A 17,111-nucleotide genomic window follows, 5' to 3' on the forward strand; every position below is an offset into this window, starting at 1 on the left:
TTGTGGGTTTGGAAGTTACTGTCTAAGGATCTGTCTAAGGTGAATTTCTGGATTAACTAATGATTTTGAATTGTTATTTGCAATTTTTGACCAATGGGAAGAACACACATAGTGTCCCCACATCAAGCTACCCTAATTTGTATCTAAACCAGAATTCCTCAACTCATCCAGTCCTCAAAACCATTCTTCTTTCTAATCAGCTTTGCAGCCTCAGCATTGCTGGGAGGTACTAACCACACATCTGCAATAAAGTTGTTTGCTGCTTTTCTGCACTTTGTATGCTTAGTGTCTGAGAATCATTTTACTCCCACAATTGGTGTTCAGCTCAAAGGGCCCACTTCATCGTCTGTTCTCATTGCTAAACCATAACTTACATCTTTTAACTGGAGGTGTCTTAGAATACCTAGCCCTCAAGCTAGCTTCCTGGTCAATCAGCATTGTAGCTTATCTTTACTGCTAAGATAGACACTTTGAGGTCCAAATGTGGTAATTTGTCCAAACTGTAATTCAATTCACTCTGAAAGAGTGCACTTTTTTAAAATCAATTGGTAGCACATTTAAGATTCTCTTAATAACATACCCCAACATTCACAAATTATCCCAATAATGCATACTAATTAAGTCCATCACTAAACTTACATACAGTACAATTTGATAATTTAATCCTTATCAACCACATTAATGTGTGAATGACGTGAAATCTAATAAAAAGTGATTGTTTTTTTTTTAATTTTACACTTCTGGCTTGGAGACTGGGAGATGACAGCTGTTCTGTGCCTCAAATTATATTCATTGCACCCACACACTTTCTGCACCCATAATCAGCTAGCAGTTGTCATCCAAGTTAAATCCCACACACAAAATAACAAACTATAAACCTTTCTAGTTACCATAAAACTCTTTTTTGTTAACTTGCTAACATACAAACCACTGTGAGATATTAATTTGATCCAACTTTATGCATCAACACTTCAGACATTAATTGACTTCAAAGATTTCCATCAAGCATTCGATAAATACTGGCTGTTGAATATTGAATCTGGACTAAGGTAGCATATAGAAGTATGAAGCCACATACACTTCTACCCACTGCTGCTGGTAAATAAATAGCTGTCAAAGTCTCACACAATACAATGTTGCAAATCTTCGTCACTAGAAGGAAAGTCTAATGCAATATTTGTGTTCAAAATATTCCTCTATTTTGTGGTCAAAAAATAATATCTTTTTATTCGTTCACTGGATGTGAACGTCTCTGGTTAGGCCAGCATTTACATATAACCAAGGGACAGGAGTAGGCCATTCAGCCCCTTGAGCTTGTACCGTCGGCTTATTGTCCATCAGTAATTGCCCTTGAGAAGACATTGCTGAGCTTTTTCTTGAATTGTTGAAGTCCTGAGGCTGTTCCAAAGGACATTCCAGGATTTTAACTCAGTGGCAGTGAGGGAACAATAATATAGTTCCGAGAGAGTGTGGTGTGTGTCTTGAAAAAGACTGTGGTGACCCCATGCATCTGTTGTCTTTGTTTATCTCAGTGCTAAGGGTTGCGGGTTTGAAAGGTGCTGTGAGAGGAAAAATGTTGCATTGCGGCAATGTGTCCTGTACATGATGCACACTGCTGCAACTGTGCATCATCGATGGTGGAACTGAATGTTTAAGGCGGTGAATTCCAATCACATAGGCTTCTTTGTCCAGGATGGTGCCAAACTTCTTGAGTATCATTTGCAACTTCAGTCAAATGGTAATCCACAAATTGGGACCAGATTGTTTCACTGTATCAGGACTCCCAAAAGGTGCTGAACAATCATCAGTGAAAATTCCCATTTCTGACATTATGGTGGATATAAGTTTCATTGATGGAGAAATTGAAAATGTTTGGGCCGAGGAAATTACCCTAAGTCATAGGGTCATACAGCACAGAAACTGACAGTTCAGTTCAACTTGTACATGCCAACTAGATTTCCTAAACTGAACAAGTCCCACTTCCCTGCATTTGTCCCATATCCCTGCAAACCTTTCCTATCTATATACCTGTCTTAACGTCTTTTGAATGTTGTAATGATTCTCGCTTCCACCGCTTCTTTTGGCAGCTTGTACATGCCATCCTCCATGTGAAAATGTTGCCCTTAGGACCCTTTTAAATCTTTTCCCTCTTACCTGAAACTTATAGCCTCTGGTTTTGGACTCCCCTATCCCAGGGAAAAGACCTTGGCTATTCATCTTTTCCGTGCCCCTCATGAATTTATAAGGTTACCTCTCAGCCCTCTCTGCTCCAGGGAAAAAAGTATCAAACTATTCAGCCTCTCCTTATAACCCCAACATTCCATTCTTGGTAACATCTTTGTAAATCTTTACTCCACCCTTTCCAGTTTAATAACACCCTTCCTTTATCAGGGTGACCAGAATTGTAGGAGTAAGCTACTGCAGATGCTGTAATCTGCATTACAACCTTCTGGACTTGATATTGAGTTCCACAACTTCAAATATTGAATCCAGTCCCATTCCTTCCCTCTCTTTAAGCTTTACTTGTTACATTCTCTGTCACCATGTCCTCTCTCCCATTACCCCACTCCAGTGGGACCCCCCGTGTTCCTTCCAGTCTGGCAGTTAGACACACCATTGTTCTGCCATTCTCACTTAATCTGAACTATCAACACCCTTTCTCCCCAGCACTCCACCTGCACTATCCCCAACCATTGCATAAATGCTGTCCCCTCCACTCTTTAATTCAGCTCTGATGAAAAGTCATCTAGACTCAAAATGTTAGCTTCCTCTCTCTCCATGGATGCTGCCTGACCCGCTGTGATGACCAGAATTTGATCTTACCAATGTCTTGTACATCTGCAACATACTTCCCAACTCCAGAACTCAATGGTCTGAACGATGAAGGCATGCATGCCAAATGCCTTTTTCACCACCCTGTCTACCTGTAATGCCACTTTGAAGGAATTATGTACCTGCACCCCTCAGTCTCTCTGTTTGACAACACTCCCCAGGGCCCTACCATTGACTGTGTAAATCTTGTCCTGGTTTGTCTTACCAAAATGCAACACCTTGCATTTATCTAAATCTGCCATTCCTCAGCCTATTGGCCCAGTTGACCAAGATCCCATTGCACTCTGAGATAAACTTCCTCACTGTCCACTATAGTGCAGAGATATCCCAAAGCTGAGTTGATTGGCATTCAACAATCATAACCATCTTCCAATGTGCTACGTATAATTCAAACCCCCTGCAGAGTTCTCCTACTGATTCCCATTTACTCTGGTTTTGCAAGAGTTTCATGCTGCCATACTTAGTCAAATGTTTCTTTGATGCTGAGGGCAGTCACCTCTGAAATTCTTTTGGCTATATTTAAATGGAACTGTATTAAGTTCAGGAGCTGAGTGACCCCAATACAATCCAAATAGAGCGATATTGAATAGCTGATTCCTCTGGATATGCTGTTTAAGCATTGTCAAGTAGCCTTTTCATCACTTTGCTGACGATCGAGAGTAAACTGATTGGGTGGTAATTGGCCTGTTTGATTTGTCCTGCTCTTTGTGCACAGGGCATGCCTGGCCAATTTTCCATGTTGTCAGATAGATGCCAGTGTTGTAGATGTACTGGGACAGTTTGGCTAGGGACATAATAAGTTCTGGAGCATAGGTCTTCAGTACTGAAATCGTAATATGGTCAGGGCCCAAACATACCCACTGTCTTCAGCCATTTCTTAATATCAAGTGAAATGAACTAAATTGACTAAAGACTATGTGATGCTGGGAGTGTGCTGAGATGAATCATCCATTTGACACCTCTGGTCATCAATGCAAGTATTTCAGCCTCACCTTTTGGCACTGATGTGCTGGGCTGCCCCAGCACAGAGGATGAGAATATTTGTTGAGCTTCTGCCTCCTGTTAATTGTTTAATTGCCCATCACCACTCACAATTGGATCTGACAGGACTACAGAGCTTAGTTCTTCATCTGTTGGATGTCGGATTGCTTTGCTCTGCTAGTTAGTTTTTCCCAACGAGAATATATTTTATTCCCTTGCCACTCTCAATATTCCTTCCAAGTTGTGGTCAACTTGGAGAAGCCTGGCCCACCAGTCAAGGGGAGGTGAACAATGTTCCCTTGAGACTGTTTCAAAGGATAGTTATGAGTCTGTGGGCCTGGAGTCACATGTAGACCAGACTAGTTAGTTTTTACATGTGCATGCAAAAAGTCCAATGTCGTCACTTCAAAAGCTTCAGCTCGGTTTCAGATTTGTGTGGTACTTGTCCTGGAATGCCTCACTGCACTCTTCACTGAACCAGGGTTAGCTTCCTAGTAATGATGGAGAGTGGGACATTCCAAACCACAAGGTTACAGATTGACCTGAAGCATAATACAGTTAGTACTGACTGCCCAATGAGTACCCTGTATTGATTTAATTAACCTATTCAAAGTCTGTCCTATTTATTAGGGTGATAGTAACTTACAACAGGATAGTGGGTTTCCTTCATCCTTTGGAGTGTGTGGTGGTTACGCCTACTGATACTGTCACGGGCAAGTGCATCTGCAGAAGGTAATTTAGTGAGGATGGGATCAGGCAGATTTTTCCTTTCAGTTGGTTCCTTTGCCAGCTGCAGAAGACCCAGACCAGGGTCCGTTAGGACTTGACCAGATTAGTCAGTAGTGGTGCTACCGAGCCACCCTTAACAATGGACTTTGAATTTTTCCAACGAGAATATATTTTATTCCCTTACCACCCTCAATATTCCTTCCAAGTTGTGGTCAACTTGGAGAAGCCTGGCCCACCAGTCAAGGGGAGGTGAACAATGTTCCCTTGAGACTGTTTCAAAGGACAGTTATGAGTCTGTGGGCCTGGAGTCACATGTAGACCAGACCAGGTAAGGATGACAGATTTCACTTCCCAAGTGACATTAGTATCAGGTCACTTCCTATAAAAGTCAGCACTGGTTAAATGACCGCTATTAGGGCAACTTTTGATTCGACATCTTTTATTGAACTAAACTTCACTTTTTGCCATGATGGGTTTTGATGAAAGCATTACACAGAGATATTGATCAATTAAGTGATTGAGTAAAACTGTGGCAAATAGATTTCAGTGTAAATAAATGTGAGGCCTCAAAAGATTTGAACATAGCACTTTATAAGTGGTGAAAAACTAAGAATAGATGAGGCCCAAAGAGACTTCAGAATCCACAAATATAGATCATTAAATGTCATGAACAGGTATAGAAGATTGTTAAAAATATTAATAGGTTACTGGTATTTGTATCTAGAGGACCATATAATAAGGGGGTTCAGCAATATTAGGTTCAAAATGAATCAGTGTACATTGAGCAGATATCCATCAATAGCACCCCAGATTGGGCAGCAGCAGTTTGGACTGACTGCCTGATGGGTAACACCAAAGAGACTAGCAGAGGGCAGTGGTGAAAACACAAATCCTGAAGGAGGACAATAGGCTCCTGCTCCATGGAGCTACCACCACTCTCCAAGGCAGCACTCTCGTCATCTGTTGGAGGACAACTGACACAAGACCTTTTGAACACTGGTTCCCACAGCCATGATGGCAACCATCTGAACTTCAGGGAGAGCAGCCTGGACTTGCAAGCAGATTTTTCACTGAGCTTTTATTATTCAGCTATCTAAAATAAAAACTGAGGTATCCACCATCAGATACTACATCGTGGGTGGGTCAGTGCTATCATGCTGACAAAAATGCATTCCGAGCTCTGGGAACACAAGCTTAAATCATATCTCTTCAACTGGTGGAATTTGAAATCGATTAATAAATCTGTAATTGAAAACTAGCCTCAATAATGGTGATTAGGTTACCTACAGTGTGGAAACAGGCCATTCAGCCCAACAAGTCCACACCGACCCTCTGAAGAGTAACCCACCCAGACCCATTTCCCTCTGACTAATGCACCTAACACTATGGGCAATTTAGCATGGCCAATTCACCTGACCTGCAAATCTTTGGACTGTGGGAAGAAACCGGAGCACTCAGAGGAAACCTACGCAGACACAGGGAGAATGTGCAAACTCCACACAGACAGTTGCCCAAGGCTGGGATCGAACCTGGGACCCTGGTGCTGTGAGGTAGCAGTGCTAACCACTGAGCCACCATGCAATTCTATCGTTAATTGTTATACCAAAAATCTGGTTCACCAATGTCCTTTAGAGAAAGAAATCTGGCATTCTAATCTGATCAGGGCTACATGTGAATCCACTGGTTGACTCTGGCCTCTAAAATGGCTGACCAGAGATTCAGTTCAAGGGCAATTTGAGATAGACAACAACTGTTGGTCTTGTCAGCAACACCCATGTTCAATGAAAAGGTAAAGAAAGAGAAAAGCTCTGTCCCAGGTTATTGTCAGCCTCCTCCACACTCCTTGACACTGAACCGCAGGCTTTCTGTGGGGTTTCACAATGCGCCAAGTATTTTGTGGAATGTAACTTCAGCTTTCTTCCATAGGTTGACCCCTTCAAAGTCTACACTATAGTCCTTAATGCCTATCATTTGGAGCTGAGTAGTAGAAGCTCAGTCTAAAGTCAGCTTTTGTTGTCACTGTAAACTGGGACTGCTCCTGTTAAAGTCCAGGTTACTGCCATCATGGCTATGTGTACCACTGTTACACAGTATCACAGCAGCCTAGCAATTTGTCCTCCAACTGACTACTGTGGTGTCTGCACCAGAGATGAGGATGAGCAGGAGTATGCTGTCCTACTTCAGCATAATAGCCTTTGTTCTCCCATTACTGCCCTCCACTCATGACTTTGCTGTTGCCCATCAGGCAGCCAGCCCAAGCTGGCCCAAGACACGGTTGTATTTGAACTCATACTTCAGCTAAATTATTAATCCTTGCTTCTTGGCAATCCATCAGCCGAACCACAACCAACCTTGACTGTACCTGCCATTCAAGTGAATGTGGGGGAGAGAACCGTCCAGCTGCGATACAAAAGAATTTTCATCCTGGAATGTTCATTCCAACTACAGCCATGAAATCAAGGTTTTCATTACTTAAAACGATTACATGACCTTGGATAGCAGCTGACCTAAACTGGTGCCTTACAGACTGGGTTGACTTTCAATTTGGACAAATAATATTAAGAAAGTAAACTAGCATCAAATGCAAAAGATGTTGAATGTGCCCCAAGCCATTCAAATCTGTCTGAATGAACTTCTCTTCAGGTGATTTCCACCATGCATCTTTATCATCTTAGGAGCAGGAAATGCATGCATATTGTTTAATATTCTATTTAAAACCTACTGCTGCTTGATCTGAGGGCAAGTTCACCATTCAAAGATGTTGATGAGGCCATTATTCAAAATGACCTATTTCCCCATGGTTGCAAAGAGGTGAGTTCAATTAGAAAAAGATACAGAGGTGAAGGCAAATAGGATACAAATTAAATTATAAATTCAATAAAAAACAGTTAAGTGATACAAATCACCAAGCAGTAATTTGCTTTCTTGTTTCCTTCTGAGAGGTGGCATTTTAACATTTAATTTAAATCACGATTGTTACAGGTATTACAGTCAAGTACCACTAGATCTAATGATCCAATGTAATCTGGAGGGGGAAATTAACTGGATCCATACGGGATAGGATCATGTGAGAGGGGATAGGGATGTTAAAATCAGAGGGAGCTGTGTTAGATCCACTCAATCATTTCCTTTAGAAACACACTGTTAAACTTGAAAGGGTACAGAAAAGGTTTACAAGGATGTTGCAGGAGTTAGTGGGTTTGAGCCATAAGGAGAGGCTGAATAGGCTTAGGCTATATTCCCTCTTTTCCCACAGAGGCTGAGGGGTGACCTTACAGAAATTGATAAAATCATGAGGGACATGGATAGGGTGAATGGTTAAGGTCTTTTTCCCAGGGTTGTAGAGTCTAAAAATAGAATGTGTAGGTTTAAAATGAGAGGGGAAAGATTTAAATGAGAATTGTACGCAGAGGGTGGTGCAAATATGGAATAAGCTGACAAAGGAAGTGGTGGAGGCTGGTACAATTACAACATTTAAAAGGCATCTGGATGGGTATATGGTAGAAATAGGAACAGTCCAGAGGGATATGGGCCAAATGGGACTAGAGCAGTTTAGGATATCTGTTCGTCATGTTCGAGCTGGACCAAAGATTCTGTTTCTGTGCTGTACAACTCTATATCCCACCATTTAGGAATCTTACCAACTGGAAGGGCAACACGGAGGCACAGTGGTTAGCACTACTCCCTCACAGTGCCAGAGACCCCGGTTCAATTCATGTCTCAGGCAACTGTCTGTGTGGAGTTTGCACATCGCCCTGTGTCTACGTGGGTTTGCTCCGGTTTCCTCCCACAGTCCAAAAATGTGCAGGTCAGGTGAATTGGCCATGCTAAATTGCGGATAGTGTTAGGTGAAGGGGTAAATGTAGGGGAATGGATCTGGGTGGGTTGCTCTTCGGCGGGTCAGTATGGACTTGTTGGGCCGAAGGGCCTGTTTCCACACTGTAGGTAATCTAATCTAATCTAATTACAAGCTTCCTGCTACAAGGAGGGGGGGGGGGGTTGTGCAGGAGCATTTGTATGAAAAAAATACAATTAAAACCTAAGATGTGAAGAATTAATCAAATTTCACTTTTAGCAAATAATCATAATTGACAGAATCAAAAAGTGTAGTGCTGGGAAAACACAACAAGTCAGGCAGCATCCGAGAGGCAGGAGAGTCAACATTTCGGGCATAAGCTCTTCATCAGGAATGACAGAAACCAACTAACATGCTTTGAAATGAATGCAAATTGTGAGGCACTTATTGCACTGCTCCTTTATTGCTGAAAAATGATTGTTTTCAACGGTATTATCTGGGTCACTGATTCACAGTAAATGAAGCAATAACACACCAATTGCAAACATAAATTGTTTGTTTACACATTTAAATGACCTCCTATCTCTTCCAGGGCACCAGTAGTATGCCCTTGGGAGCACTGGTCACATCAGTGTTGGGAAGAGAATTGTAAATTATTATTCCATCAGTTTCAGCTTACTGCTACCATAAGTAGGAGATGTAAAGATCTAATTTAATTACGATGATAACATACATATTTGTCAACACACTCATTTTTATTCCTTGGACAGCAACCTGGCACTGCAGATCACTGATGGTTACCGAACCCACCTCATTTGCAGCCCACAATGTCAATCATTCAACCTAAATTCATCCCTTTTTCAATGGATATGTTCGGCTGAGATTTGGTCTCATTGATTTATTAGATCTCTTTAATACTAATTTTTAGTAAGTGTAATGGACAATCAACGATGGACAAATTCAGAAAATGATTAAGGAGGGGAAAGTGGCACAGAGATTCCTGAAGAAGGGCTGATGCCCAAAACGTCGATTCTTCTGTTCCTTGGATGCTGCCTGACCTGCTGCGCTTTTCCAGCAACACATTTTCAGCTCTGACCTCCAGCATCTGCAGTCCTCACTTTCTCCACAGAGATTCTCCAGCAATCTACTGAGCTCCTGCTGGACAGTGTTGCAAAGGAGGGTGCCCTCTTTCCAGAGGTCAAACAAGCTAGGCCACAACGTCAGCTCCCAGCAACCTGTACCAAGGTTGCCACCTGATCTGGGCAGTTTCAGCAGTTCTAGAGGAATGGACAGCAGTGCAACAAGTCCATCAACAACCTTCTCCACTCTGCCAGGATACGTGCCACATTCTGCTCTCTGCTACCTCACACTTACCTTGTCTCTGCCTCCGTACCCACCCACCCCCATCCAAGGCCCAAGCTCTAACATTCTCATTATTGCCTGCAATATCTTCCCTTGCACAATCTTGTTTCACCCCAAGCCTTTCACAGCCTTACCCCCACATGGCCTTTGTGCGACCTAATCACTACCTTGGAACACCTCACCTCCTATACCCCCATCTGCACCAACAGTAACACCATGCCACCCACTTTGCGTTCACTCAATTCCTTCCTTTCTCTCATTACGGGAGAAGACAGAGTGAAAAGGGCCCAGATCTACAGGAGGGTGCCCAATATTTGACTCCTCATCTCCAACGAAAAGAGAGTTGACGCTACTAGGAGAAGACCGGGATCACTCCTCGGGGATGCTGAGATATCCATCTCTTGCCACCTGAATAAGTGACACTCTTCAGTCCACTGCAACTCTCACATTGTTCCCGCTGTCAGTGTCATTTATTGTGTATTACTTTAAACCACTAGCTGCGATATTTCTGTCCCTTTTGTCTAATTGATACCAACAGGATGTCCACGTGGAGAAAAGGCCTGCTCTACCATAAGCCACCTCCTGGATCTCTGTAGAAGAGAGTACCCAGGCCTTGGAGGAAACAGCGTCCAGACCACCCCTTACACCCCCTGCCAGCCCAGATGCTGACAGTTCGGTGAGACCGTTAACGTTGGAAAGTTTGAGAGCAGTGAACTGATAGCTCCACAGAGAGCTTAGGAAGAAGTGACCCAGGCCACTGGCTCTCGGAGGACTGCCAGAGACCAAACACTGGACAAGACTCAGTGATGTTAGGCAATGATGGAATTTGTCCACAGGGAGGAATACAAGGGCCAGGCTGGTATGTGGGAAACAGTCACCTACATTGCCCAGAAGCTGCAAGTCATGTGACTGTCTGGCTGCCTCCAGGATCAGATTGGTGGATGCCATGGAGAACGAGGTCCAATATCCTCAGGTCTAAAGTGAGGTGCGTACAAATGCTCTCTATTTGCCCAGCCGTTGACCCTCAGGGACTGAAGGCATGGCAACAGGGAACAAGGAACCTGGTGAAGACTTCCTCACAAGGAGAAACAGTGGTGCCAGGAGGCACTTCAGCAGAGGAGAAACCAAACAGTAACCTCTCAGATGTCACCACTCTATGCACTTCAGATGCCAGACCTTACACCTCAGCCCTCCCTTTGGAAGTTACAGTCCTGGCCTCTGACAAACATGGCCCGGAGCACATTTGAACAAATGCCCCCAAGGCCAGCTGACCAAACATCCTGGGCTGATGGGCTCTATTGCCAATCAGTTTCTCTCTGCTCCAGCTGCGGAACCCGGGGCTACACTAAGACAAAGTGGGAGGCAGAGAATGGAGATAATTGATTGAGGATATTTTGGTGGAATGGGTGTCAAGTCTCACCTCTGTGTAAGTTTGATTGTTTTTGCACGAGCTCCTTTCTTTTAAGTCTCTGGGTAGCCCAAGATGTAACTCTGCCAGCACGATGTCTAACCTCAGGTCTGCATCTTAGGTGCACCATGCATTGATGTTGAGACCCTCCGGTAGCATGTAAAATTAACAAGGCAATGAGTCATGATGGCACTATTGTCCCATGTCCTATAACAGTCGTATTCTTTCCCTAGTCTCGGTGCCCACAAGTGCAAATGTGAATGAAGTGGTCAGTGATTTCTGAGACAGAGAAGTGTGCAGCATACAGGGATCCACTGGCTTAGGATCACTCAGGATGAAGGATCCCACAGCTCTGACCCTTGTGCAGAGCATGGGCCAGTGTTGTTTTCTGTTAAAGGACATCGTATCAGTGGGCACCTACACTCCAGATGTAATTGGCATTTTTCTTCCTACTGTGTAATTTTCAAAGCCATCAGTGAGTGCTCTTCGGGCAATGACTTCCAGCCCCAGCCTCAGCCTCTACGTGACGGTGAGCCCCTGAACATCCAGATCCCATTCCTGATAGCCCATTCATGGACCTCAGAAACATTGCACCCAACCCATCTACATGAGTTTGTATCTGTCCACCTTTCCCATCTCCTCTGGCATTTGACCATGCACTGTCCCTCCTGCTTAAACACCCTTTCCTCATCTGTTCTGAAGGGTACATTGCCATTTAAGCTCTCCTACCCTGCAATTTATCATGGACCTTCCCTTTTTGTTCTTCATTTGCCTCAGCCCCACTTCACTTGCTCAAAGCCTGTTACATTGCTATTTTCCTTCAATTCCAAAGAAAAGCCCTTGATTTGAAGCAGTGGACAGAGTGTTGCAGTGATTGAAGAGTCCCACAACGTTTCTCAGGCCAATTTGTTAGAGAAGCCACCAGAAGGTCTTCCTCTTGAGATCTAGAGACCTGGAATTCCCGCTTACCAGGACCTACCAATCAATCAGATATCTCGTCTGCATCCAGCAGACAGATGATAGCTACTGCTACCAGGACACAACTTTGATGCTCAGATTGAGGAAAGACGCAGGTACAGAAGAGTTATGGCAGGAAGAGATTGGAGGGTGAGGCCATAAGAGAAGGAGAGTGTGGGAATTGGCAGCAAGGGCAAAAGGGTGGGGGGGGGGGGGGGTCCCAATGTTAGGACCTTCCTCCAGGCAGTGTGCCTTTTAATGAAGGACCACTCCCAGCAGCCCACAAGCAAACTTGTCTGTCACATTCCCACATGGTAAACCTGCCCAACCCCCAGCTGGGTAAACATTATGGAAAGCCTGTGAATGATGAACCTCCCCCAGGAATCCAGAAGGAAACCTGACAGAGTTGAATACCACAAGTTGGAGGTGAGGGGTAATTAATTGCCCAATTAAGGGTCTGAATTGATAGCGAGGTGGTTCCCAGGCATTCCCACATGCCCAGGTTGGATGCTGCAAGTTGGGAGCATTACAACCTACTACCTTTCCCCTGACTCAATACTTGGGTCCTCCCCCACCCCCGACACCCTCCCAAATTAGTTACAACAATATTTCTGCACACTTTTGAATTTTTTCACATGTTCTTTGGCAATTCGTACCATATTTCCAACATATAGTACATTATGCCTGATACATCAGAGTTCTTCAATGGCCAAAAATGGAAATAAAATATTGCAAATGAATATTTCTTAAGCGCAGAATCAATATAATACCAATCTCTTGAAATGGAAAGGTTTGCTTGGCATGCCAATTTCCCTGAACAAGTTCTTGGTCTCTTGTAGGTCCATACTATTCAGACAGTACAGATCCTATCAACTCACTACATACAAAGCTTTAATCTCATTTTCTTGCCAGCGACTTCACTGCATTTTCAAGTCAGTCTTTCATGCTTACAAGACAAACGGAAGAATGATGGCAGTTTCTCCTTACCATTTAATATCAGCCGTAAAAGTTGTAGCTATTTTGAGAACTTAAGACCATGGGAGGTTATGTAATCGTCCATCAGTACCAAATTAAAAATTACTGGAACTTAATACAAACTGCAGAAAGTTGTAATATGCATTTTGATCCTCCTAGTTGATGGCAGTTTTATGAAATGTTAGCCCTAATTATATTTCAGTAAGTACAATGCATTGAATATCATCTTTAACCCATCTACCAGTTGTAGTAATAATTCAAGCACATCCACTGGAAATAAAGAGAAAAATATTTTGTACATCTTCGTCCTATTTGCTTCATTAGTATCTTTATGTCCATCTCTTTTTTTTAAAAAAACAAATCTTGATCAAACGTTGAACTCTGACAATGGTATTCTAGACTTTTGGAAAGCCAGGAATCTTTCTGGAATGCCATCGGAGTTGAAACAAAGACAGAGAATCAACTGGTAAGTGAAAAGCAATAATATCACATAAAATCAGCCCCGCTGAGTCTTAAAAAGCCTTTGGTAGCTCGAGCAAACCGATGGAACTGAATGCAAGCTTCCCACTGTTGAATGAGGCCAATAGTTTTATATGTCTCTGACGTTATTAATACAGGCTCAGGTATTTCCAAGGAAAAGGTGAAGAGAAATCATAAAATCGCCACAGTGTGGAGACAGGCCATTCGACCCAACATTTCCACACCAACTCCCAAAGAGTAACCCATCCAGGCTCAATCGTTACCCTATCCCTCTGCATTTCTTACAGCTAATTCCACCCAACCTACACACCTTTGAACTGTGGGAGGAAATTCACACAGACACAGGGAGAATGTGCAAACTCCACACAGACATTCATCTGAGGCAGGAATTGAACCCAGATCCCTGGTGCTGTGAGGCAACAGTGCTAACCACTGAGCTTTTGTGCCACCCCCGAATAGACTGTGCTGGGTTTTAAGTGGAGCTTAACATCATCATGGCATTAATAGAACCAAGCAGCACAATTACTACTAGTGTAGAGCATTTGGTATAAAATCTGGCATAGGTTAAATAGTTCTTTGACCTAAATTCAAAAGGGTGAAAAAAATCTTTGCACTATCCAAGCAGAGAGAAAATTGAGCTCTGCAGCGAATAATACATCATTTATTTAAAATGATCTTATTGTACTCTATCTTCTCAAGAATACAGTTGTGGTTTTAAAAATAACTAGAAATAATTGAAAACGATTGATAATTTGCAAGCTGCAAACTTGATTTAAATCAATTATAAAAGGAAATCTGGCATAAAATAGGAATTAATTATTTTTATGTCATAAAGAAAGCATGTAACATGGGTGTTATATACTTCCGAACATGACACATTTCAAGGTTTTGAGACCATAAGAAACAAGAACAATAGGAGGCCATTCAGCCCATTGACCTTATTCCAATAGGAGCACATGTGATCCAACATTCCTATATCTACTTGCTTGTGTTTTCTCCATATGATTCCCTGACTGATCAAAAATCTATCACGGCCTGACATTATGCAAGGAGTCTTCCCTCACAACTCTGAAGCAAGCAGCTCCAAAGACTCCCAGTCCTCAGAGAAGGAAATTCCAACCCATATCAATTTCAAATTGGCTCGCCTTTATTCTGAGACTATGGCCTCCAAGTCCTAGTTTCCCCTATGAGAGAAAGTACATATATGGAACAAGCTACCAGAGGAAGTAGTAGAAGCGAATCCCATTAAAACATTTAAAGACATTGGGACAGATACCTGGATAGGAAAGGCTTGGAGGGATATGGGCCAAATGCAGGCAAATGGGACTAGGTCAGTTTAGGTAAACTTGGCAACATAAATGAGTTGGGCCAAAGAGTCTGAATTTATGCTATATGACTCTATGACACACCTCGTGAAGCATGGGTATCATTGGCTGAGCCAACCTTTATTGCTTGTCCCTAGTTACCCTTGAGAAGGTGATGGTGAGATGCCTTCTTGTGCCACTGCAGTCCATACACAGTAGGTTGACACACAAGGAGCGAATTCTAGGATTTGGAGCTAGCAACAGTCAAGGGACAGTGATATGCTTCCAAGTCAGGATGGTGAGTGGCTCCATGGAGAATCCTATCAGCATTTACCCTGTCAAGCCCCTTAAGAATCTGTATATTTCAATGAGATCACCTCTCATTCTTCTGAGTTCCCAACCTGTTCAGAATTTTCTAATAAAGCAATCCGTCCATTCTGAGGATCATTCCAGTGAACCTTCTCTGAGCTGCCTCAAATGAAATTATATCTTTCCTCAAATAAAGGAACAAAAACTGCTTCCAGTACTGCAGATGTGGTCTCACCAGCAGTGGATACAGGTGGAGTGAGACCTCTCTACTTTTATACTCCAGCCCCCTTGAAATAAGGAAAGAAGGACCAACGTTCTATTAGTCTTCCTGATTACCTTCGCTTTCCATGTTTTGTGTGCTTGTACCCCCAAGTCCCATTGTGTTGCAGCTTTCTGCAGTATTTTCTCTATTTAAATAATATTCTCCTTTGTTCTCCATTACAAAATAAATAACTTCACATTTTCCCACATACACCATTTGACAACTTCTTGCTCATTCACTTAATCTATCAACATCTCTCTGTAAATTGTCTATATCCCTCTGCCAACCTGTCTTTCCATCTAGTTTTGTATCTTGGTAACATGGGAACTCTATTACCTAAAGGTTATCATCCATGCTACACATCATTTGCTGTTCCTTCATTGTCACTGGGTCAAAATCCTGGAATTCCGTTTCTAACTACGGATGCACCTACAACCCAAGGACTGCAGCAGTTGGAGAAGGTAGCTCACTACCACCTTCTGAAGATAAACCCATGATGGACGATACATTTTGGGATGGCAGCCACATCCCATGAACTATAAAAAAGCATGTTGGCTACATGGATCTCCTGCCAACTGATTCTTTTCGTGTGATTTTTCATCAACTGGAATTATATCATTGGCTGAATCTTTATAGGAATCTGAGCAATATGTGCTACAATGAGAAATGCAGCAGAATCACATGAGATTTCCAACCATTCCTACCTCAACCCTTGCATATTTTCATAAGTTCCAGGCATTGAGGTGAATTCTTTTACTATGAATAGTGATATGCTTATTCAGGGGGATTATTGCTTGTCAACCTTACTATAAGCATATTGCACCTCATTAATATGTAGCTTCCTATCCTATCAACCGCCACTAGCAATCTAGAGATCGAGAATTCTCAACACAAAAATCACAGCAGGTACCTCATGATATCGGCTAGCTGGTGGCTGCAAAGAGTGACCATGTCAGGCCCCAGACACAAGTATCTCAGGACAGACTCCATGGCGTTACCATGTGTTCCCCATATTGAAGGGCATTGGCATCTGACACAGGCAGCCTCTAAGAACCCTCATGGCACATTTCCATCCCACTTATGGTATGCTTCTCCACTTCAATATTACACAACCACAATGATCACTTTAGCGCTCCTGGAACACGCACCCAGCTCACAGTGCCTGGATGCTCACACCACCTCTGCCTTGCCTCGCTGATTTGCACCTTTTGGCCCTCCTCAGCCAGAAATAGGTAGTTTCTTGCCTTTCCACTTAGTGCAAGCAGAAAGCAGGAAGTATGTCATAGTTGTCAGCAGTCCTCAGTCAAGTCAAGGACAATGTTTGACGCCAGTTCAGGTCATGGTTAGTAGGCCACTTAGGGCAGTCAGAGTCAGGATGGTCTCCACATAGGAGGTGAGGAGCTGGATGTCAGGCATCCCATCACCCACTTTGACTCTTTCTAACTCCTAAGTGCCACCATATTCTCCCTCAGTCTCTGATACTGCACCACCAATACTAAGGGTTATGCTCTACCACTCTCACTATTGCATGTAACATCTTCTGTCACTCACTATCACCCACCCCAATGCCTTACACCACAAGCCCTTCATGTCCTCTATGCAATCTACACATACAGTCATAGAGTCATAGTGTCATACAGCACAGAAATGGGCCCTTCAGTCTAACTTGTCCATGCCAACTACATTTCCCAAACCAACCTAGTCTCATTTGCCTGC

This window comes from Chiloscyllium punctatum, chromosome 4 (assembly GCF_047496795.1).
Source record: "Chiloscyllium punctatum isolate Juve2018m chromosome 4, sChiPun1.3, whole genome shotgun sequence".
Lineage (NCBI taxonomy): Eukaryota > Metazoa > Chordata > Chondrichthyes > Orectolobiformes > Hemiscylliidae > Chiloscyllium > Chiloscyllium punctatum.